The 23719-nt window shown below is 41.9% G+C and overlaps 1 protein-coding gene across 11 annotated transcripts in view; it reads left to right on the top strand.

Annotated features, from left to right (window-relative positions):
* The window catches only part of ENOX1 (ecto-NOX disulfide-thiol exchanger 1), a 603118-nt gene that overhangs the window by 173290 nt on the left and 406109 nt on the right, over positions 1 to 23719 (top strand). For 2 of the 11 annotated variants that reach the window (XM_051850655.2, XM_070048764.1), the window contains exon 1: positions 10197 to 21970. The exons of 6 other annotated variants lie outside the window; for them this stretch is intronic. The gene's annotated coding sequence lies outside the window, so the exon portion shown is untranslated. Of the gene's footprint in view, positions 1 to 10196; positions 21971 to 23719 lie in introns of those variants that run through there. 3 more of the 11 variants (XM_051850660.2, XM_051850661.2, XM_051850656.2) reach the window with 3 other exon arrangements.

Below are 23719 nucleotides of genomic sequence, written 5' to 3'. Positions count from 1 at the left end.
GTGGCCAAGAGGAAGCCTGGCTGTGGTCTTAACAGTGTTCCCTGGTTTTGTGCCGCATGGAGCTACACTCCAGTAATCCAAATTGTAGTAGCCTGCCCTGAGAAAAAAATAAAGTCAAAGATTTATGTAAAGGAATATGCATTGCAGTGTCTTTAAAAATGGCAAACATGTAAGAAGTTAGATACCCTCACATGGAAGAATGTTTAAATAAGCTATGGCACCTTGATAAGGTAGATAAGGACCATTGTTACAGCCATTAATGGCTCATGTTTTTAAAGACCTTTCAACCAAATGTGAAGCCACATCGTTATGTCAAGTGAGTAAAGCAGAGTTCATAATGCTTTTTATGCTATGAGCCCAGCCCGGTTTTCAAAAGAAAAAAAGAAAAGGTGCCTAGAAAGAGAGGAGGGCAGAGTAGTGCAGCTGCGGATCTTGTGTGTGACCAGCAGTGAGCGCAGGCTGAGGGAGAGTTTCAGCTGTGTTCTTGTGTGAGATGCTAGGGCTTCCTAGCCCTCCTGCGGCCTCCTTCTTGGAGTGCTTTGTTCCTGACCACGTGACCATGTTGCAAGTAGTGTGTAAGGGTGAGCAGACAAACAGGTCTGGAAAATAAAGACGTGGCATAATCAAGTGCGAGGGCTAAGCAGGTGCAAATGTCAGCTCGCCAAACTGCTGGTGCCGCTCCTTTAATTCCCTCACAGATGTCGGCTTGGGCCCCTGAAAAGCTATCTAGAAAAGGTGTCCACGTGAGGTCCCTTTGAACAAAGGCAGTTTACTTTCCCTCCCCTAATTCAAATACCCTTCGAAAATCCCAAAGCATCCGCGATAGGGGAAGATGGTGAATACCATAAACTTCAAGGAGGTTTTGTCAAATGTAGTTTGAGAATAAATTGAAAGAAGACACCAGGAATTGAAATAAAATCACCTGTCTTGGGATTCGCTGTGGTGTTTATTTCTGTAAGTGGAAGAGGTTTCGCGAAGCTCTCACAGCCTTCAGATTAGATGAACACGGGTCTGGTGGGAGGCTGGCAGGTGGAAGGACACGTTCTACTACCGGAAGCTTGGTTCTGAGCAGCATTACTTCTTTCCTTCACCGTGAGGAAGAATTTCATGTAAGAAATTCTTGACTTTAAAATCGCAGCATAAGCCCATCACAACCTGGATAAATTAGGTGTGAGGACAAAAATAGATTGCAAAGAGCAACTTCTACAGTGAACAACAAAAGAATAAAGCAGTGTCAGCTCTGAAGAAATACAGTTGAATCAACTGACATCTAAGTGTACTGTTACATTTATGGAAGGTGATTAGGTAATTGCTATATGTACGTTAACGATGCAGACTTCTACTTTCTGGTAATTGGAGCTGGTGGGCCTTTCCTATTTCTCCCACTAAGTACAACTAAAATCACTGGATATTATATACAGAACAAACACGGGAAGATTCTGCAAGGTGGCGAGAAGGAAGTAGACTGGTGAGGGACATCAGAGCCACAGGAAAGGCCTGGTGGTAAGTTCTCCAAATTTCTTCTTGCGTCGCATATGCAAAGCTTAATGCTGAAGAAGCCAGAAACTTGGGAAGGCTAATGGGTACAGACACAGCCCCAGGTGAAGGCTGCTCACTCTTGTAGTAATATCTCTACAGCGCCAAGCCACAGAACCATCAGTTTCTCCACTCCCACCCATGCCATGCAAAGCTGACTGAGAGAGTCCAGACTTTTTTTTCACATTACAGAGGCTGTAGTAATTCTGTTGAGGTGGCATCAGTGGCCTGGAAGGGAGCCAGGACTTTGATCTCTGCTGACTGGTGGTGAGTTGCTCCCAGTCATCGTCCATGCTGTCATGTCAGTGGAGACTACTTGAGGAGTGTTGACTTACACCTCTACCTCTCACTCGGGTGTCATTATAGGCCAGGTCAAGAATCTGGGCTTCCTGTCTCCAGCTGACAGTGAGGAGGTGGTACTTTTTCTTTCCCTATTGGAGCAGAGTCAAGAAAAGCCAATTAGGACAGAACATTTATCTAAGATTCAAAGTCTAAGTGAATAATTTAAAAGTATCCAGGTTTCAGCTGAAAATTATGCTTAATAATAAGAACCAGGAAAATCTCAAACCATATCAAAAAAGGACAACCAAGCAATACCAACATTAAGATGATCGTTAGAAATATCTGGCAAGGGCTGGCGCCACGGCTCACGAGGCTAATCCTCCGCCGGCAGTGCCGGCACCCCAGGTTCTAGTCCCGGTTGGGGTGCCGGATTCCGTCACAGTTGCTCCTCTTCCAGTCCAGCTCTCTGCTGTGGCCAGGGAAGGCAGTGGAGGATGGCCCAGATCTTTGGGCCCTGTACCCGCATGGGAGACCAGGAGGAAGCACCTGGGTCCTGGCTTCGGAACGGTGCAGCACGCCGGCCTTAGCAGCCACGTAGGGGGTGAACCAACAGAAAGGAAGACCTTTCTCTCTGTCTCTCTCTCTCTCTCTCTCTCTCTAACTCTGGCTGTCCAAAAAAAAAAAAAAAAGAAAAAAAAGAAAATAAGAAAAAGAAAAGAAATATCTGGCAAGGATTTCAAAGCAGCTGTGATAAAAATGCTTCAGTGTGCATTCACAGATACTTGCAGTAAATGAACAAAGTCTGGGCAAAGAAAGTGACTCATTAAGGAAATATAAAAGGAACAAAATGGAAATTTTAGAACCAAACATGCAAAAACAATAAAATACTCAATAGATGGGCTTAGTAGCTTAATGGAGGAGAGAGAGGAAGGAGTCATTGAACTGGAGGAGTTAATGATAGAAATTAAACAATGAGAATGAAGAAAGAAAAACAGACTAATAATAAGGGGACTATAATTATAATAGTTTATTATGGTAAAAGATCTAACACTCGTGACACTGAGCCTTGGAAGGAAGGAGCAGGAGAGTAGTGCTAAAGAAGTTCCTGAAGATATAATGGCTGAAAACTTCCCAAATTTGGTGAGCTATCAACCTAAAAATTCAAGAACCCAAGAACACTCCTAATAGAATAAGCAAATAAATCTAAAAAAAGAGACATTCCGAAACTATTGCATGTCTGAAAACTATTTTCAAGAAAAAAAATCTTGCAAATGATGAAAGAAAAATGTCACTTTTCCTATGCGAAACCAGAATGACAGCATATGTCTCATCAGAAACAGTGGAAGCCGGGAAGAAGTGGCATAATGTTTTTCAGTGCTAAAGGAAATGAGCAGAAAGGAAACAAAGTGGGACTTTGTAAAATTAAGAAGGAAGAACAACAGGGGTTAAATAGATTAGGATTTCCTTCCTTTGGTTTCTATAAATTATTGTTTCATGGTAGATATATTGGTTTTGATAGCAATTCCTATCAAAACTCCAGGAAGGTGTGTGTGTGTGTGTGTGTGTGTGTGTGTGAATATTGGCAAGACCATTCTAGATTTTACATGGAAAGGCATAGAGAAATTGCAGTAGTTCAAACAATTTTGGAAAAAGTAAATGGGAGGAGTAGTCACACCTTGTCTCATGACTGCATATAGCTCGAGTAATCAAAACTAGCTGAGGGATGAAACCTATCCACAGAAGACAGGAGAGAACACAGAGACCCTTGCAAATGTGAAAACAGACTTTGACAGAGGTGCAAATTCAATTCAGCAGAGGTAAGATGTCCTTTCTAACAAATGGCGCCCAAAGAGTTGGATGTCTGCACCAAAAAATGAAACACAATCTCAGTGTTATACTTGCTATAAAAATGCAAACTGGACTGTGGAACTTGAGAATCCTGAAACTACAAAACTGTTAGAAAAAAATTGGAGAAAAACTTTGGGATCGAGGATTAGAAAAAGAATTCTTAGGCTTGACTATAAAAGCATGATCCACAAAAGGAAAAAAATGATAAATTAGTCTTTATTAAAAATTTTAGTTCCATGGAAGACATTACTGAATGGAAAATATAACTTACGGCCTGGGAGAAGATATTTGCAAACCATGGACTCATATCTGAGAAAGGAGTGGTACTCTAGAATATATAAAGAATTCTCAAAAGTTAGCAATAAAAATAATCCAATTAGAAAATAGAAAAAAGCATAAAGATATTTCACTGAAGAGCACACACATACAAACACCGTAAATCTATCAGAAGGTGTTGGACATCATTAGCCATTATGAAAATGCAAGTTAAAACCACAGTAACATATCCTGGATAGCTCTTCAAATGTACACCTATCACAGCCACCCTAGAAAACAATTTGGAAGCTCCATAAACAGCTAAATAGACAAGTACCATATAGCTCAGCAATTGCGTTCCTAGACAATTATGTTAGAGAAATGAAGACTTAGGCTTGTACAAAAAAATCTGTAGACAAATGTTTACAGCAGCTTCATTTGTAATGCTGAAAATTGGAAACAAACCCATATGTTTTCAATGGGCAGATGGCCAAACTAATATATACATATCATAGAACAGTGTTCAATAATAAAAGGGAATGAACTATTGATACATGTAATGACTGTAATGACTAAGCTATTTTAGTAAGTGAGAAATGCCAGTCTCAGAAGTTCCCCCGCTGTATGGTTCAATTTATGGAACACTCTTGGTAGGACGAGATTACTCATTTATGAATGGAGAACAGACTGCCAGAGGCTAAGAGTGTAAAGAAAGAGATGAGAGGGTAATGGCTGTAAGAGGACAACATTGGGGATTCTTGGAGTGATGAAAATATTCTATGTTAACTACGTCGATATACTGGATGTGATATTGTGCTATAGTTTTACAAGATGATGTCATGGTAGGAAACTAGGTAAAGGATAGAGTATGTGTCTACTGTTTCTTACAACTGTGCATGAGCTACAGTTATTTCAAAATAAAGAGCTTAATGAAAGGTTTACATATAATTTGATCTTGAATTGTGCTCCTGAAAAATCTTTCCTACAAATATACTCACACATGTGGAAAAATTGTGTATCTACATTATATTCATTTTAGTATTAGCTATAATAGCAAAGATTATACATAATGTGTTAGCTCTTCAGGGGGTACAGGTTTTAAACAATTTTATACAATAGAGTCTTGTGCAGTCCTTACAAAGAATATGATAAAAATGAATCTATTGATTTACATAAAATGCAAACTCTAGAACTGTGTTATGATATATTTTATAAATGCATGTTAATGTTAAAAATGCAAATACTCATACACATATTTTTCTGTGCATAGAGTACTTTTGGGATTGTAGACTGGTGACTCAAAGCTAAAACTGAACTGTGTGTCTGGTGGCCAGGTGTGGGCGAAGACTCATTTCTTTATATACCCTGTTCCTCTTGGACTTTGTATCTTGTACTTGCATTGCCATTGAAGAATATACCAGCATGTTTTAAATATAGAATAGAATTCCAGAAACAGAATCAAGTATGTATGTGTACACACACACACATATACACATTGTCTTGGTCCATTTCTTCTTGCTACAACAGAATACCTGAGACTGTGTACTTTATAAAGAAATCCATTTGGCTCAGTTATAGAGACTGGAGGTTCGAGGTTGGGTGGCTGCACCTGCTGAGGGCTTTATGCTGCCTGGCAGCACGGTGGATGTGCAGAAGGGCAAGTAAACATATGTGGAGGGGAGAAAGCACTAGGAGCACCCTGGGTTTACAGCAACTCTCTCTAAGGAGAGAAAGGCATTAACCCTTCTTCAAGGCCTTCTCTTTTGTTAAAGGTCCCATCCCCCAACACTGCCAGGGTGGCAGTCACATCTCATCATGAATTTCAAGGCAGAGACAAACTACATTCAAATCATGCTACAGGTATACATAAGAGGGCACTTTAAAAAGTTTTTGGAAAAATTGAATTAGAAAATGTTTATCTTGGTGCAAAAAAATTTTAAACTCAAGCATAGTTTTCTTCATACACACTTTCTAAGATTTTCTATAATCCCTCTGCAGACTTTTCATTCACACATATACATATGTAAATATAAAGATATCAATGTACAAAGTGAAAGCGTATTAGAAGAAAAATAGGTTAATATTCTGTAACCTTGGAGTGGGAAACGTTTTCTTTCTTTAAAGGTTTATTTACTTATTGAAAGTTACAGAGAGAGAGAGAGAGAGAGACAGACAGACAGACAGAGCGAGCAAGATCTTCCATCTGCTAACCCCAAATGGCTGCAAAAGCAGGAACTGGGCCAGGAGCCAAGGGCTTCTTCCAGATCTGCTACATGGGTAGCAGGGCCAGAACACTTGAGCCATCTTCCACTGCCTTCCCAGGCACGCTAGCAGGGAGCTGGATCAGTAGTGGAGCAGCTGGGAGTCAAACTAGCACCCATATGAGATGGCAACACTGCAGGCCGCAGCTTTACCTGCTATGCCACAGTGCTGACCCCAGGAAAAGTTTTTTTTTTTTAAAGCATACCACAAGTAATATAATTATAAATGAAAATGATTAATAATTTAACCATATGAAACTTCAAGCTTTTGTATGACCCAAAGAGCGACACCCAGATTTATAAGCTGCATTAAGTGATACATGATGGCTGCGAATAAGTGACAAACTGTGCTACTTTCATAGCCAACTACTATGTGACAACAAAAATGAATAAACTATAGATATAAGGAGCAGCCTGGGTGAATTCCGTAGTACGGTGTTGAGCCTAAAAAGTTATTCACAAGACTGGTGTGTGGTGTGAAATGTCAGGGAGGTGGATGGTGTCCAAGAGGAAAGGCAGGGCGGTGACGGGTGGCACGCGAGGGAGCTTCAGCGGAGCACTCGTGTGCTGTGTCTTTACTGTGGTGATAACACTCGGGGTGCTAAAGTCCCTGGAGGATGCATTTTATGGAAAACCTAAGCATGGATTTCAAAATTTATTTGCACAAAAGTAAACACACCTTTTAATTCCATTTTCCCTGAATTTTTGAAGTCCACATGTTCAGGGTTGTGTTTGCTTTGTGATAATTCATTAAGCTGTGTACTATCCTATGTGCGTATTTTGCTTTCAGAGTTTTACCAGTAAGAATACAAATAAAAACAGATAATCTATTTTGGTCTCTGTGTTGGCAAAGAATTTTTTTAAAGGGCGCTTGTCTTTTGGTGGCTGTGTAAATTGATGGAACTTCTCAGAAGGCAGACGCATACTGTATATTACAATTTTCATTGAAGGAATTTATCCTAAGGACAAAATAAGAGAACTACACAAAAGAGCGTGTATAAAGATATCCATAGTAGCTTTGTAAAATGAAAAGCTCAGAAGCAAACTGAATGCCCAGTGTTGCAAGATTGTTTCAACTGGTAATAGCATATGTGGGATGTGTTGCAGCTCATGTGGCAGCCGGGCTACTTTTATTTATGTGGCAAGTTGTATGAGCATTTTGGTGAAAAATAGCAAGTCCTCGATTTTTCTTGTTATTCAGATGCACAGGCTCACAAACATACGTAATCACATTTGAAAACTATAGCTAAATAGTTTGAAATAGTCACTAAACTGTTATTAGAATATTTGTGTGTGTATGTAACTTCTACTTTACTTTTGATATTTCTAAGAAAATATAAGTAGATATAACTTTAAAACCTGAAGAAAGCCAGCGCCACGGCTCAATAGGCTAATCCTTCGCCTTGCGGTGCCGGCACACCGGGTTCTAGTCCCGGTCAGGGCGCCGGATTCTGTCCCGGTTGCCCCTCTTCCAGGCCAGCTCTCTGCTGTGGCCCAGGTGCAGTGGAGGATGGCCCAGGTGCTTGGGCCCTGCACCCCATGGGAGACCAGGAGAAGTACCTGGCTTCTGCCATCGGATCAGCGCGGTGTGCCGGCCGCAGCGCGCTGGCTGCGGCGGCCATTGGAGAGTGAATCAACGGCAAAGGAAGACCTTTCTCTCTGTCTCTCTCTCTCTCTCACTGTCCACTCTGCCTGTAAAAAACAAACAAACAAACAAACAAAAAAACCCTGAAGAAAATAGTAAGTCAGAATTAAAAGAACAAACTTTGGAAGCATTCTGTCTGTTTCCTCCAGTTGCCTTGTATCCACCAGCAGTAATCAGGTTCTCAACTTAAAACAGGAAGAAAGGAGGGAGGAAAGAGAAAGAAATAGGAATGAAGTATACATTTGTTATAGCTAATTGCAATAAATGATAACATTGAAAGAAGAATAAGCTATGAACCTTATTACAAAGACTCAAAAAAAAAAAAAAAAAGGCAGAATCATTTCCAGGTCATCCTTCAATTAAGTTATGTTCAATTTCAAATTCAATTCAATTAAATTATGAAAACATACCTACTTGTGCCTAATACAATTTAAGGCTCTTATGCAAACAGAGTCATTAAAATACAAAGAAGAAAGAATGTGCATGCAAACCCTACTGCTGAAGCCAGTGCAGAAAAGACAAAGATAAATACCATATGTTTTCTCTGATTTGTGGTAACTAATATATAGAGTACAAAAAATATAATGTATATAAGTGAAATTGACATCTTGAAATTTGATTATTATTTATAGCCCTTGTCTATTCCTGAGGAATAGTGGTCATTCTACTTAACTACTTACTGAATTCTTTATATATATTTATATATATATTATTTATTTATATATATTATCTATATATATAATAAATAGATAAATAAATGATCCATTGAGCTCATTCATGTTTTAAGGTCCTAGACTGGATTATTTATTGCTCTTATTTTTAAGAAAGTAAATCATTCTTTAATTTTATCAAATAAATATTTGATAAATATTATTTTCTCTGTAAATTGCCTTGTACTTATGGACCCAGTCTTCACTCACCCCCAAATTCCACAATCTTGCCACAAAATGTGTCTAGATTTTATGCCAGCACTTCTCAAATTTTAATGCCCATTCAAACCAGCAAGGGCTCTTGTTGAAATGCGGGTTCTGGTTGGGTAGGCCGGGCGTGGGGCTGCGGGGTCTGTATTCTTAGCTGGCTCACACACAGTGCCTTTGCGGCTGGTTGGCAGGCCACACTTGTGAACCTGGAGGCTGCAGGCTCCTCACCCTGTGGCGAGGCAAATCCCAGTCCCTCCACAGGTCACTGGCAGAGGGACTGTTTCAGCCAGGTGCCTCTGACGGGTAGCTGGTGAGTGAACAAGTTATCCTGAATGCAAGCGTTGGACCTGGATTGCAGGAAACAGGGGGTGCAGCTGATGGTGCGAGGGGAGAGATTGAGCTAGTATGATGCAGGCCAGCGAGTGAGCAAGCGCTGAGAAAGAAACTACCTACTCTGAGGAAGAGTTTATGAGGAAATTCGACAGGCAGACTGTTTCCTGCTTTAGCCTGGGGTCAGAAGCACAGTTGAAGAATGCAGGTGACCCGTCCCACAGAGAGCTGCCTTGCCTTCGGGATTGGGAGTGTGCCGTGTGCGGTGGTGACGGCCCTTCCCCTAAGCAGTCTCTCCAACCTGTGCCTTTTTGTCTTCTGGAAATCGTCATCCGAAACCAACCGAATCCAGTGTTTTTCAGGGTGACGCTACCAGGGTTGGGAGTCTCTGTCCACAGTACCTTTGATAATGCACTTGTTCCACTGTTGGGCTGCCTGCAGGTTCCTGGGCAGGGGCAGTATAGACCACTCTGGAGAGGCTGCTTCCCAACAAATGCTGTCCCGATAATGACTGAGAGAAAACTCTTTGTTGTAAGCATATGGTAAGATCCCTAGGACTTTTTCTTCCTGCAAAACTGAAACGCTATGCTAACTGAACAATGACTGTGCATCCTCCCTTCTTCAACCCCTGGCAAGCCCCGTTCTACTCTCTGCTTCTGTGAGAAGCTTCTTCTGTGACTATTTTGGATAGCTGATAGAAGTGAAATCACCCAGCATTCGCCCTGAGATTGGCTTATTTCACGTCCCATAATGTCCTTATGGTTCTTCCACATGGTACCCATGATAGGATTTGCTGCTTTTTTTTTAAGGATAAATATACAGTAGGTATATGGCGTATTTTCTGTATGTATCCCTTGATCAGAGGACATTTTGATTTGCATCTCTTGACTGTTATAAAAAATACTGGGAGGCACATGACAGTGCAAAGTGTCCCTTTTAAATCCTGATTTCAGTTCTTTTGTACAAACACACAGGAGTGGAATTGCTGGACCATATTATAGTTCTATTTTTAATTTTTTGAGGAACCTCTATACTTTTTCATAGAGGAAGCACCATTTTACCTTCCTAGAGACAGAACACGAGAGTTTTAACTTCTCATATCCTTACTGACACACTCTCTTCTGCTTTTTTAGAGGTATTGGTAATCCTAATACATGTGAAGTTGTAGCTTACTATACTTCCGCTTTATATTTTCCTGATAGTTAATGATGCTGAGCATCTTTTTATATGCATATTATTTGCCATTTATCTTTAGAGAAATGCCTGTTCAAATTTGAGCACATTTTAAAATTAGATTAATATTTTCTTTTGCTCTGGAGTTCCTTCTATATTTTGGTTGTGAGTCCCTTACTGAATACATAGTTCTCTTACTCTGTAAGTTGCCTTTAATTTTGTTGACTGTTTCCTTTTCTCTTTAGAAATTATGTTTAGTTTAGTGCAGTCCCACTTGTCTGTTTTTGCTTTTGTTGCCTGGGCTTTTGATGTCATTTTCAAGAAATTGCCAGAACATTACAATGAAGACTTTCTTCTGTGTTTTCTTCTAGGAATTGTACAGTTTCAGGAGTTCCATTTTAGCCTTACATCCATTTTAGATTAATTTTTGTGTATGATATATTACAAAAAAGGTGTTCAGTTCCATTTGGTTGCATGTGAATATCTAGTTTTCCCAGCACTGTTTGTTCAAGAAGCCACATATTCCCCATTGTCTAGTCTTGGTACCTTTGTTGAAGATTCTTTGGCTATTTATAATGTGTTTGTCTTGAGTTCTTTATTTTGTTCCACTGGTCTATATCTATTTTTAGCCAATACCATACTGTTTTGATTACTATAACTTTGTATTATGTGTTAAAGTTACGAAGTTGGAGGCATCCAGCTTTCTTGTTCTTTCTCTAGACTGTTGGGATATTTAGGGTTCTTTGTGATTCCACAGAAATATTAGGATTTTGTTCTGTTTCTTATAAGAAATGCCTTTGAGATTTTGATAGATAATGCATTGAATTTACAGATGGATTCTTTATTATAGACATTTTAATAATAAGGATTTCAATCCTCTTATTTGCAGTGTCTTTAATTTCTTTCAGTGCTTTGTACTTTTCAGTGTATGAGTTGATAACCTCCCTGGTTAAGTTTATTCCCAAGTATTTTATTATTTAAATGCTGTTCTAAACAGGATTGCTTTGTTAATGTACTTTTTGAATTGCTTGTGTTGGTGTATAGACTGATTTGGAGGTGTTGATTTTGTATCTTCCAACTATATTGAATTCATTTAACAGCTTTTTTTGGTGGAGTTTTTAGTTTTCTACTTATCAGACATCTGTCATAATATATATGTCTTATTTGTAAATACAGGTAGTTTTGAGCCTTCCTTTCCAAAGATGACTTTTATTTCTTTTTCCTGCCTAATTTCCCTAGGAAGCATTCTAGTACTGTGCTGTATTGAAGTAGCAAGAAGGAGCATCCTTACCTTTCTCCTTATCTCTTTGGAAGAGACTTCAATTTTCCACCATTGAGTATGTTACCTGTGGGCTTTCATACACAGCTTTTAGTATGGTAAAATAATTTGCTTCTGTACCATATTTGTTGACCCATTTTTTTGGTCATAAAAGAGTGTTGACTTTTGTAAAAATGTTTTCAGTATTTCTTGAGACAATTTTGTGATTTTCATCCTTTATTCTGTTGATGTGGTTTCTCACATTGAATGGTTTTTCTACATTGAGTCATCTTTGTTTCCCAGAGATAAATCCCAGTTGCTCATGGTATATGATGCTCCTAATGTGCTGTTGAATTGGGTTTGCTAGCATTTTCTTTTCTTGGCTTGTCCTTCTCTGGCTTTGGAATGAGTAATGCTGACTTCATAAAATGAGTTTGCAAATGTCCTGTTCTTTTCAATTTTTTGAAAAAGTTTGAGGATTGACATTAATTCTTCTTGGTAAAATTCCCCAGTGAAACTGCTCTTCTTGTTGGAAGGTTTTGATTGCTGATTCAGTCACCTGTACCTACTGTTATAACTTACTACCTCTTTGCGTTTCTGCTTCTTCATGATTCTGTCTTTGCACATTTGTCCTTTTCTTTTAGGTGATCTGATTTGTTGGCATATTTGCAGTCATCTCTTCTTTCAGTTTCTATGATGTCAGTTGTAATATCTCCTCTTTCATTTATGATTTTAATCATTTGAGTCTTTCCTTTTTCTCTTAGTTACTCTAACTAAAACTTTGTAAATTGCATTGAACTTTTCAACAAACTAACTTTGTTGTTGGTCTATCCATATGTAAAATAGCTTTATTGAGATGTAATGTACATCCTATAAAATTCACTCACTAGAAGTGTGTTAGGATCACTTTTCACTTCTGTAGAGGGTTACAAATCTCATAGAGTATTCCAATTTCAGAACATTTTCACTGTCCTAAATAAAATCTCGGAGCCATTAGCAGGGCCATTTTTAATGGTATTAGTATGATGGATGGTAGAGAGCCTATTTCTGACTATAATAAATATGGTGAACTTTGGGAACCAGTTTTTGTAGATAATATGATGAACTTCTGAAGACATACTAGCAAAGAATCAAGTTTATTAAATATATTATCACTCAAATGTTTCTTTTTATCATTGTACACATTTATGTGCAACATGTTTTGAAATATAAATGTGGACATACTGTAGAATGGCTAAGAAGGGCTAAATGACATGAATTATCTCACATCCATATCATCTATTTCTTTTTTTTTTTTTTTGAAAATTAATTCATTTGTTTGAAAGTCAGAGTTACAGAGAGAGAGAGGAAGAGACAAAGAAGGAGATCTTCCATCTGAGGGTTCACTCCTCTGATAGATGCAGTGGCCAAGGCTGGGCCAGGCTGTAGCCAGGAGCCAGGGGTTTCTTCTAGGTCTCCCATGTGGGTGGCAGGAGCCCAAGCACTTTGGTCATCTTCTGCTGCTTTTTTCCAGGCCATTAGCATGGAGCTACATTGGAAGTGGAGAAGCCAGGACATGAACTGGTGCCCATACAGGGTGCTAATATTGAGGTAGTGGCTTTACCCAACTGTTTCTTAAAAAACATTTTTATTATTCAGAAATATTCATTATACAATGTAAGGCTTAATTTTTATTTGCGAGTTTGTGGTAAATAAGCTTTATTGATATTGAAGATGAGAGAAAGGATAGTCGTAGATTAAATAAAATGAATGTTCATTTCAGGAAGGTTCTACAAGAAAATTTGTGGAAAAATAAATTCAAAGAGAAGTTTATTTTCATGCAAAAATTTTCTCATGGTGTGCATTTTTCCATGACTTTTTTTTTTTTTTTTTGACAGGCAGAGTTAGACAGTGAGAGAGAAAGATAGACAGAGAGAAAGGTCTTCCTTCCTTTGGTTCACCCCCACAAATGGCCGCTACAGCCAGCGCGTTGCGCTGATCCACAGCCAGGAGCCAGATGCTTCCTCCTGGTCTCCCATGCAGGTGCAGGGCCACCGCATCCTCCACTGCCTTCCCGGGCCACAGCAGAGAGCTGGACTGGAAGAGGAGCAACCGGGACAGAATCCGGCGCCCCAACTGGCCCCAGGAGTACCGGTGCCGCAGGTGGAGGATTAGCCTAGTGAGCCACGGCACCGGCCTCCATGACATTTATTTTTTTTGACAGGCAGAGTGGACAGTGAGAGAGAGAGACAGAAAGGTCTTCCTTTGCCGTTGGTTCACCCTCCAATGGCCGCCGTGGCGGGCGTACTGCAGCCGGCGCACCACGCTGATCCAATGGCAGGAGCCAGGTACTTATCCTGGTCTCCCATGGGGTGCAGGGCCCAAGTACTTGGGCCATCCTCCACTGCACTCCTGGGCCATAGCAGAGAGCTGGCCTGGAAGAGGGGCAACCGGGACAGAATCCGGTGCCCTGACCGGGACTAGAACCCGGTGTGCCGGCGCCGCAAGGCAGAGGATTAGCCTAGTGAGCCACGGCACCGGCCGACTTTTTTTTTTTTTTTAAGACAGAATTACAGAGATCCTCATTGTAGTACAGTAAGCCACCTCTTACGACACCAGCATCCCATCTGGATGCCAATTTGAGACCCAGCTGCTCCACTTCCTTGTCCAGCTCCCTCCTAATGTGCTTGGGAAAGCAGTGGAAGATGGTCTGGGTGCGTGGGACCCTGAACCCATGTTGGAGACCTAGAAGAAGCTCCTATCTTCTGGCTTCAGCCTGGCCCAGTCCTGGCTTGTGGCCTTTTAAGGGAGTGAATCAGCAGATGGAAGATCTGTCTATTTCTCCCTCACTTTCTCTGCAACTCTATCTCTATTTTATTATTTTTAATTTTTTCTTTTACTTTTTTGAAAGGCAAATTTTCTCCAGGTCTCTCACATGGGTTCAGGGGCCCAAGCACTTGGGCCAACTTCCACTGCTTTACCAAGTGCATTAGTAGGGAGCTGAATCAAAAGTGAAGCAGCCAGGGCTCAAACTGGTGCCCCTATGGGATGCTGGCATTGCAAATGGAGGCTTTACCTGCTAAGCCACAATGCCAGCTCCTCCATGACCTTTTTTTTTTTTTAAATTATTTATTCCTTTATTTGAAAGGCAAGAAAGAGCAACTGAGAGAGAGAGACAGAGACACAGAGAGGTCCATCTTCCATCCTCTGATTTACTCCCCAATGGCTGTAATAGCCAGGGGTGGGCTAGGCTGAAATCAGGAGCCAGGAGTGTTGTCCTGATCTCCCAAATGGGTGACAGGGGCCCAAGCACTTGGACAATCAATCCTCTGCTGCCTTCCCAGGAAGCTGGATTGGGGAACAGAGCAGCTGGGACTCCAACCATCACAATCACGGCTGAACCTGTTAGCCACAAGGCCAGCCTCTCGGTGCCCCTTTAAGGACCCATGGTGTTGTGTGTATGGGTAAGGCACCATGCTGTAGTAGAAGGCACAGATCATCTTGCCACTGATTTATTTTGAGAATCAAATTAGCAGAGTTAGAAAAATACTGAGAATCTATGAGAATTAATTGGCTACCAGATTAAATTTTTGATGCAAGTTCCCCTGGAGGGAAATACATTCCTTTTCAAGTCTACATAACAGGGAATTCTTGGGTAAAAACTTTTCCAGGAACCATGAAGTCTGCTTTCACTTTACATTTTGGAAAGAACCCCCAGTTTTGTTCGTCAACTTTCAGGGAAAAAAAAAATTCTGTCCTTTATACTTTGTGATGTTTGGGGCACCAACAAAGGTATATAATTCATTTAGCTTTCTTTGTCAATGAAAATTCCATTCCCTTTTGATCTTTCTCAATCTTCACGACAAGCTCTGGCTCTCAGTTAGGGTCCTCTCACACTAGAGGGTCACAAAGATGTGAGCATAAACCATACAGTCTGCAGCTGGGTTTTCATCGCCACTGCACGGGGCTGGTCACTGTGAGAGCACTGTTTGTCCTTCCCAGCGCTCAGAAACACCATCTATTCAAAAGCAGCCTGCCCAGGACATTCGTGTGCCCTGACTGCTTTCCAAAGGTCAGCTTCCTGAGTAGCTGAGATGCTTTTCCTCTGGCATCCTTTCTTGGCCTTACCCGCTTGTCAGCGCTGCCCACAAAACAAATGACCAAGAACTCTTTAATGATATGGCATTCACATCTGTATGTGGAGATGACTTTTTGGCAGTGAGTGGTTGGGTATGAATGACTGAGAAAAGGCTGCAACGTTGGCCAAAGGACAGAACAAAAGTTCCCTCTGAGTGTGATATCTGAGTCTCGGAGAGTATGTAGGGAATCTGTGTTCAGGAGGCCGGTGCCTTAGCAGGCTGGAAAGCAATGTGACGTTGCTGGAACTCATGAAGAAGAGCAAGGTATCATGCCAGGGGCAAGCCTGGGCCTCTGGGCAAAGCTCCCAACTGCTGGGAGGTTGACTTGGTTTGCAGACTGTGCAAGTACTTGATTGTTAACTCCCATTCTGTGGTTGCTGGCACTGTTGTCCCATGCGGCTCTACAACAGGAGCATTGCTAGAATGCATCTGAAGCGATGATTTAACATTGAACAGGCTCTGTTGCAATAACCTAAATTACATTGTTTCTCCCAGGTGGCTAAAAATCACTGACTTCAGGGATGTAAAATGTCAGAAACATATATTCTTAATAAGTTTGGAGAGGTAGCCATACTTCAGGGAGTATCACAAATCTTCATCCTCATCTAAGTAGCCCTTGGAGACTACATGGGTCGTGACTTGATTGTTCTCATTATAAATAAATCAGAAAAGATTGATGCATTCAGACATCTGGGCAACGCTGAACCAGTTGTGTGGCAGAGTCATGTTTGCAGGTCCCTTGCTTTAAGTCCTTGTGGTACGTATTTAGCACTTACCATTTAAACGTTTATACTCTGAAAGATTCTTCTTCTTCTAGGTTTTATAACTCATGATTCCCAACAGATGGAACCATGGATGCTTCTTTAGGTCTGGGTAGACAGAGCTCGGATGGAGTGTCACTGAGTATCCTGTATGGGAATATCATTGGAAATGGAAAGCAGAGTACCTGTCAACTCAGGTTTCCACATAGACCATCTTGACAGTTAGCAGACAAAATTTATTATAACCTTCTCAAAGTGGAGGTAGCAAGGAGATAATAAGAATTATTGCCATCATTGAACTATTTACATTGAATATTTTATAACAATCAAAATCATTTGCATTGTTGAACTCTATTGGATATTTTGCAAGGTGTAACAGCCATCCTTGCCAGCATCCTAGTTCAGAATTGACTGAATTTGATACCTCGCTGCCAACTGAAATTCTTATATGATGCAGTATTTTTTGAGGGGAGGGGCTGTTTTTTGGTAATAAGTGATGTATTTTTAATCTGTAAATTGAAAAGTTATTAGGTGCTTTCTGAGAACTGGCCTGGATTGGTCAATCATAAAATTAAACTGAACTGAGAAGCAGAAAAAAATTGAAAACTGACAACATGGGAATAAACAACAAAAATAATAAGAGACAAAAACAAGTTGTTTTATAACTTGGTTACTACAGCTGTGTGAATTACCTCTACTTTCCTGAGTATGAGTAACAATGCTGTCCCCAAATGAGAAGCCCAAATACTGTGAAATGAAAGAGGGTGAAGCAATATTTTCATTCAGTGCATGAACTAACCTTGTTAACTAAGCATAGAGATACATAGTCTTGGTGATAGAAGTAAGTTTTCCCCAACTCTAATCAATCTTGAGCAAATATTTTTAAAATATTAGTTTGAAAATGTACAAAACCATTAGCTTTTCTGGACATTTTCTTGATTCAACTTTAGTTTGCCAGATTGTGTGTTTGTGTGTATGTATGAAAAAGAAAAGTGTTCATTCTGAATGCGAACATACACACACACACACACACACATACACACTTGAGGTAGGGGAGGAGTGGCGAATGAGCAAGTCCAAGCAGCCACAGTTGCATATACATCAGAAGAAAAATATTCAGATGCATGCAATTGGATGGGTCCCACTTTAGAGAAGCCAGAATCCATTTATCACCTGTAATGCTACAGAAACATTGCGTAAACGCCAAGAGCACTCTGACTTCATAATATCACATTGGAGAGCGATCTGGGCCCTATGCTGGTGGCCAGGGCAGATGGTTGATATCATGTGCTAAGAAAGGGCACTCTGCAATTCTCAGCACTTGGCAACCTGCCAGGTAAACCTGAAATGGGTCAAAGTGAAACCATGAGATTTTCATAGACTTGTGAAAAGGTGCAAAATTTCAAAACAAAGGGGAAGATGGGCAGTGATTTTCTGATAGAAGAACACTACTGATAAAGATTTGTTTGCAACCAGAGATTAATTTATCTAGCCCTTCTCTGGATAAATAGGAGATGAGGAAAATCCCTAAAGAAATGAACTGCCCAAGAGTATAATAGATCAATGCTTTTGCGGCGTTTGTAATGGTCATTTTTACTATTTGTGTTGATGCATTTTACATTAATTCTTATGCCATCGAAGTGTAATAGTTATCACTTCTGAATGCATTATAATATATGTACAGGCTTTAATGAGAGTTGGCAAGGGACTTAAAGCAAAATGACATGGTTTATGATACAAACAGAGGATTGTTTTATCAGTTGCAAGTCATGAGCTATATATATAGGGACAAATAATCAGATGCTGCATATGCAGTACTTTATAATTGCTCTGCTGTTTAGTGTTGAGTCTTCAACTTTTATCTCATCCATGGGGCTGCCATCATTTAAATGAGAGGAGGCAGAATCAGAATGGTGGTGATGTTGCTTCCAGAAGGCAGAAATCATATACCCACTGTAACATCCCTCAGACCTAAGGTTGTTCACTCTTCCAAAATGAGAACTATTTATAAAAACATAAAGAAAGGAAAAGGGACTTTTGGTAAATTAGAGCCACTGGGTGGAGGAAACTTATGAAAATAAGATGGCCCCTTTAGGCTATCAAACTATACAGTTACAAATGAGTTATTAAGGTGTGGACAGCCATAATGAGTATCTCATGTAGGAGTGAAGGAAATAAAGTGAATGTTATACACTCATCCACAGAAATGAAGGGCAATGGGTCGTGATTTGTTGGTTTGGTGAGCATGAAGAGGAGCAGTTTCTATGCTCTTATGTATCAACCTGATTGTAAAGAGAGGCAGAGACTGGGGGAAATGGCAGATAAAAGATTGGCCTGTAGGGTGCAGGGACAGGGGCTCCAGCGTTGATTGAGTGCCCGCAGTGTGACAGGCTCCCTGCTCTGCTCGGCGGTGTAATGTGAGAGGGCCAGAGAGAGTGATGAAATAGCAGAGTAATTGGCAGAGATTAGAAGGAGTGGTGCAAGTGGTGTAGAAATTCAAGTGAAGAGAGGGAGGGAGGTGGGCAGCTGACACTGGTTGGCCGTGAGGCCCAGCAGAAGGAGTGACATTTAGGTCGGCCCCGGAGAGTCGGGAGGGGCTCAGCAGACAAGCCTGTCTCTGCCCACTGCTCCCTACCCCTCAGCGATGGCCGAGGGCCATTTTGTGCTTGTTCAAAGCTCACAAGTTGGAAAGCAGGTGTTTAGTTCGTATAAGGGATCAGAGGGAAGGGAAAAGACCAGAAAGCAAACTGAAACGAGAGCTGTTTATATGTACTCACCCAGCCAGCCGTGTGTCCAGCCAGCGGTCCACTGGCTCTGGAAGGCAGCAGGCAGTTCTCTGTTCACTCCTGTGTGTCACACTCATCTCTCACCACAGCTGTGCTTTTTGCTGTGGCCCAGAGCAGCAGCCACAGTGATGGCCCAAAGTCACCGAGGAACAGTGACTTAATATTCAGCATACACGGCTAAAATATCCAGTATACACAGATAAAAATGTATTCTAGAATGATTTCTATTTTTTTTTATTAAATTGGCGATTCCACAAGGCAAGAAATTGTCTCATATTCTTCTTATATCCCTTGACACCCAGCCCAATTTCTTTTACATACTAAGTAAACTATTTGTGACACTGAACTGAACAGAAATAATTTAAGTTTTGGGGGAGAAAATCATATTGTTTAAAGTCCAGTATTTGTATTATCAGGAAACTCAGCCAGAGGTGGCATACCGTGCTACCCGGGCTCTCAGCCCTCAAAATAAAATGACATTTTCATGTATTGAATTGAGAATTCAATTACTGAAGTGTCCTTAATAATGAGGAGTGTGTATTGCTGGAGCATTTGTTTTCAGGCACATCGAATGGAGGAAGAGACTCGAAGGTGGTATCCCATGCTGTATTACTCTCTGCCATTCTGCATTAAAACCTGCCAGGCAGTGCCGTTTGCAATACATGAGCCAGGCAGAGGGTGCCCCCCTGATCCCGGCTATTAGTGGATGGTTTCAACCCATGACTTGGTGTGCTGGCCTTAAGCCTCATACCACAGCCTGGGCTCAAGGTGAGACCTAGCCAGGTGGTACCTTGGCCAGGGCCTCTTCGTGGCTCCGCAGGCCTAACCCATGTCCCTGAGGAAACTACACTGTCTCCAAGATGACCAGCACCACGGAAGAGAAAGAGCGGCAGACTCCTGGGTCTGTGGCCTGGGGTTTCAGCGGCCGTATTTGCCCCCACTGGTAAGCAGTAACCTTCATGGGCTTCCGTTTTTACAGTCACAAAAGGAGTACTAGAATATTAGCTCTCCATAATTACAGGTTGGACTGTATGAGTGTCTGACACACGGGAGGATTTGGCAGCACAGCATGCACGTCAGGCCAGGCCTGTCTCTGCGGCCAGATGGTAGCTTTGCTCCCAGGGGTGTGCTAACCACTGCCACCGGTGATGGCCGGGAAGAAGGAACAGTGTAAGGAGCTTTCACCAATAAACCATGCAGATCCAAGTGGCATTTAGGTTATAGTTATGGCTCCTAGGTACGGAAAACCAGAAAGCTCCATTTATGAAGAAGGAACGTCTCCATGTGCACTAAGCGCCAATGACATGGATGATCATAGTCTCGGCGCCCAGTTCGTCTAATGCTTTGACTCCATCATCTCGGTCAGGAACCCTCCCACCCTACTCCCCGAATTCGGACCTCCTCCCTGCTGTTCCCCCGCTGACTAATGCTCCAATATTTCCACTTGCTCAAGTGAGGGTCCTGTTAATGCTATTTAAGTGAGTCAGTGGTGTTCTGTCTCTGAGACAGACATTTCACTCCACCTCAAGGGTATCCTCCGAACCTGTCAAAGAAAAGCGTGTGGCCTGCCGGGGTCCTTGCCAGCCTGCTGCTGCCTTCCAAGGCTCTTGCCAAGCTGCTCTTTGAATCCTCAGTACCTGAGTTCACCGTGTAAACAGCATGTTTTCCCCAGCTCTTGTTGATCCTGCCCTAAGAGGTTAGCAAACATGTCCTGCAATCTGGTACACAGGTCACTGCTATCGTTGGTAGCTTAATGTTTGTTTTGAGAGGTTACAATCAAGATGGGGAAAAAGCACCCCAGCTTTGCCAGGCTTTTGCCAATTTCCTGCTTTGCCCTTTGTCAGCCAGAGGTCTGTGTAGAGAGGAAGGTGCCCCGGCGGTCACATCTGCTGCTTACCCAGCCTCCTGTAGGTTCTGAGGAGGAGGCCAGGGAAGTGGCCAAGGTTTCTAAACTACAGAAGGTGGAGAACCATTCTGAAACTGGAGGTCCGGAGTTGAGGTACTCTTAGTCCACCCGAGTCGGGGAGATAGGATAAGATATTAACTCAGTTAGCAAATATTTGTTTTGTTCTTATGATGTGCCAAGCACTGTAAATTCTAGGGAGAAAGCATTAATCAAAGCAGACGGGAAAAAAATAAAATAAGCTGCTTTCATGGCGTGCGTTTGCTGGTGGGCAGACCACGTCTTCTTAGGAGGAGAGCCCTGTGCTGGTAATTTGTCGTGTGTGCTGATTACAGCTGATTGCAGGGCAGCAGTGAGGTGGGGGAGAATAGGATTTGGGCATAGCCAGCTCCGAGGGGCTGCGGAGAGCTGGGAGAGGCAGCCGCTCTGCCCTATCAATACATCAGGTACTGTGCACTGTGGAGGCAAAGAACAGGAATGTGAGAAGGGGGCTATGGTCATGAGACCGGCGGCCGTGCTGAGCTGGTAATGCCGCCATGGAGGCCAGGGGAACGGAGGGACGAGCCCTGTGGTTGCAGAGTGGGGCAGCAGGCACAGAGTCTCCGGGGGGGAGAAGGGGACTGGGAAGAGCGAGTCCCGCGGCGTGGCCCACAGTGTGGCTCTGCTGCGGGGGCAGCGGAGGAGTGACACGCTCGGATTCCGAGGGCTGCTCCTTGGAGGACAGAGTAGATGGAGAAAGGGCTAGAAACTGAGAAGGCAGAGCTGATCCAGAAGAGAGTTGGTGTGATTTGGCCCAAGCTGGTTAGCTGGCGTCACGTCCTGGGTTTATTTTGTGTGCAAGCTGACAAGACTCGCTAATGCGGTGGGGCGCCGTGTGCCCTGGGGAGACGTAAGGTAAGGCGCTGGCGAGGCGAGGCTTTTGGGTAGAAATCAGTCAGACCTGGGGCTCTGGCTTCTGTTTTGGGGTCGGTTTTAGATTCCACTCCCGCCAGGCCCTCCCTGGCTTCACGTTTCCCCTTCTTGCCCATGGGCAGGGAGGTCTGTGAAGGTAGGAACACGCTGGAATTCTTAGCATTGCGTTTCTGGTGCCTAGCACATGCCTGCCACATACGAGGTCCTCAGTGTACAGGAGGGAACTTCAAAAAGTTTGAGGAAAAGTGGAATTAAAAGAGACTTTGTTTTCATTGCAAAAAAAATTTTTTTTGAAAACCATGCAGAGGTTTTTTTTTTTTTTCCATAATGTCCATTTTCCTTGAACTTTTGAAGAGCCTCCCATTTGTTGAGCGAATGTTGTCCAGAGATGAGTCCCCCTATCTAGGAAATACAAAGAGTGATACCAACTGTACACCTGGTTACAAAGACTAAATGAAAAATCTCGTGTAAAATGTGTCCTCCATCCAATATACAACAAACGTTCCCACACGCAAGCAATGGCTCTCATTGGCTGGATTCTGTGTTAATTAGAAACAATCTTGAATACTCAGGAGTGTGTTTCCTAGGAAAACCAGCGGGGGGTTATTGTCAGCATTTTTATTAATAGTTCGTCATTACGAGCTGCCTCTTGAGTGACTCAGAAATAGGGGAAAGACTCTTCGCTTCTGGACATCAGAAAATCCAAATGAGTGTTACAGAAATCTCTGGAAAGGCGAGAATTTCTCCTTCCCACAAGGTTAGAGGAGGACAGAATGGAGAAGAACGTCCCCAAGGAATTTCTTTTCTGCCCTTAAAGTAGACCTACTGTGACGGCTGCTGTTTACAAATGGTTAAAAATAGAAGGACCTGGGTGGGGCTCACCATGGATGAGCAGGGACTGAACTCTTGGAGAGACTGGTGCCCTTCCGTTGTCATGGTAGCTGAAAGCCAGCGGATAGCCCCTTCGCCCTGCCCAGATGTGTAATGTCTGTTTTCATATGCCCTGACTGATGACAGAGCCAGATGTGAATGTCAAATGTCATTTAATTATTTTTGTCTTTAATGGTGTAAAAAATCTTTTTAAAGCTCAGAGATTTAGTTTCACAGGAAGTAAGTAAGTGAGAGTTTGGTAGAACATCTGTGTGTTTTAGTTTTTAATTTATTATTTGAGAGGCAGGCAGAAAGAAGGGGAGAGAGGGAGCTCCCACCCACAGTGTATTTTTGAAATTTGTATTTTTAAGCCTTAGATGAACACCTAGTTGCCTTTCCATATTAATTCCATATGTTTGAAAGAGGAATTCATCAGAACCAATTAATAACAGCATATCTAGTCACTGAAACCACAGAATTCAAAAGCGTCTGTGTGAGTCCTTCATTTTTTCTTATCACGGTTTTGGTACGAGTTCAAGGTGATGACTGGTGAAGAACAGAACAGATAGTAATTTGCAAGTAGCTCCTAAAGTTGATTGCTTTGAGAAAAGCTCTTTGCCTTGATTATAGCTCTCTTGGTAAGTGAAACTGTATAGGTGTATTTTACAAGTACATTTGATTCTCACAAATCAGTGCTTTTTTTGAATCCAATACAATAAAGCTAGTGTTAGCCAGTGTTTTCCTGTGAAAATTCCTCTGATGAAGGGAGACTGAGTAGCTCTCCTGCCATTGACCCTGTGGCCCTAAGAAAGGGTGACCAAGAGTCATCATATATGTCCAGTTAGTCCATTTCTCAAACAA

The sequence above is a fragment of the Oryctolagus cuniculus genome, chromosome 9 (genome assembly GCF_964237555.1).
Source record: "Oryctolagus cuniculus chromosome 9, mOryCun1.1, whole genome shotgun sequence".
Taxonomy (NCBI): domain Eukaryota; kingdom Metazoa; phylum Chordata; class Mammalia; order Lagomorpha; family Leporidae; genus Oryctolagus; species Oryctolagus cuniculus.
The sequence above is the reverse complement of the archived record's forward strand: the minus strand, read 5'-3'. Positions and strand labels throughout refer to the sequence as shown.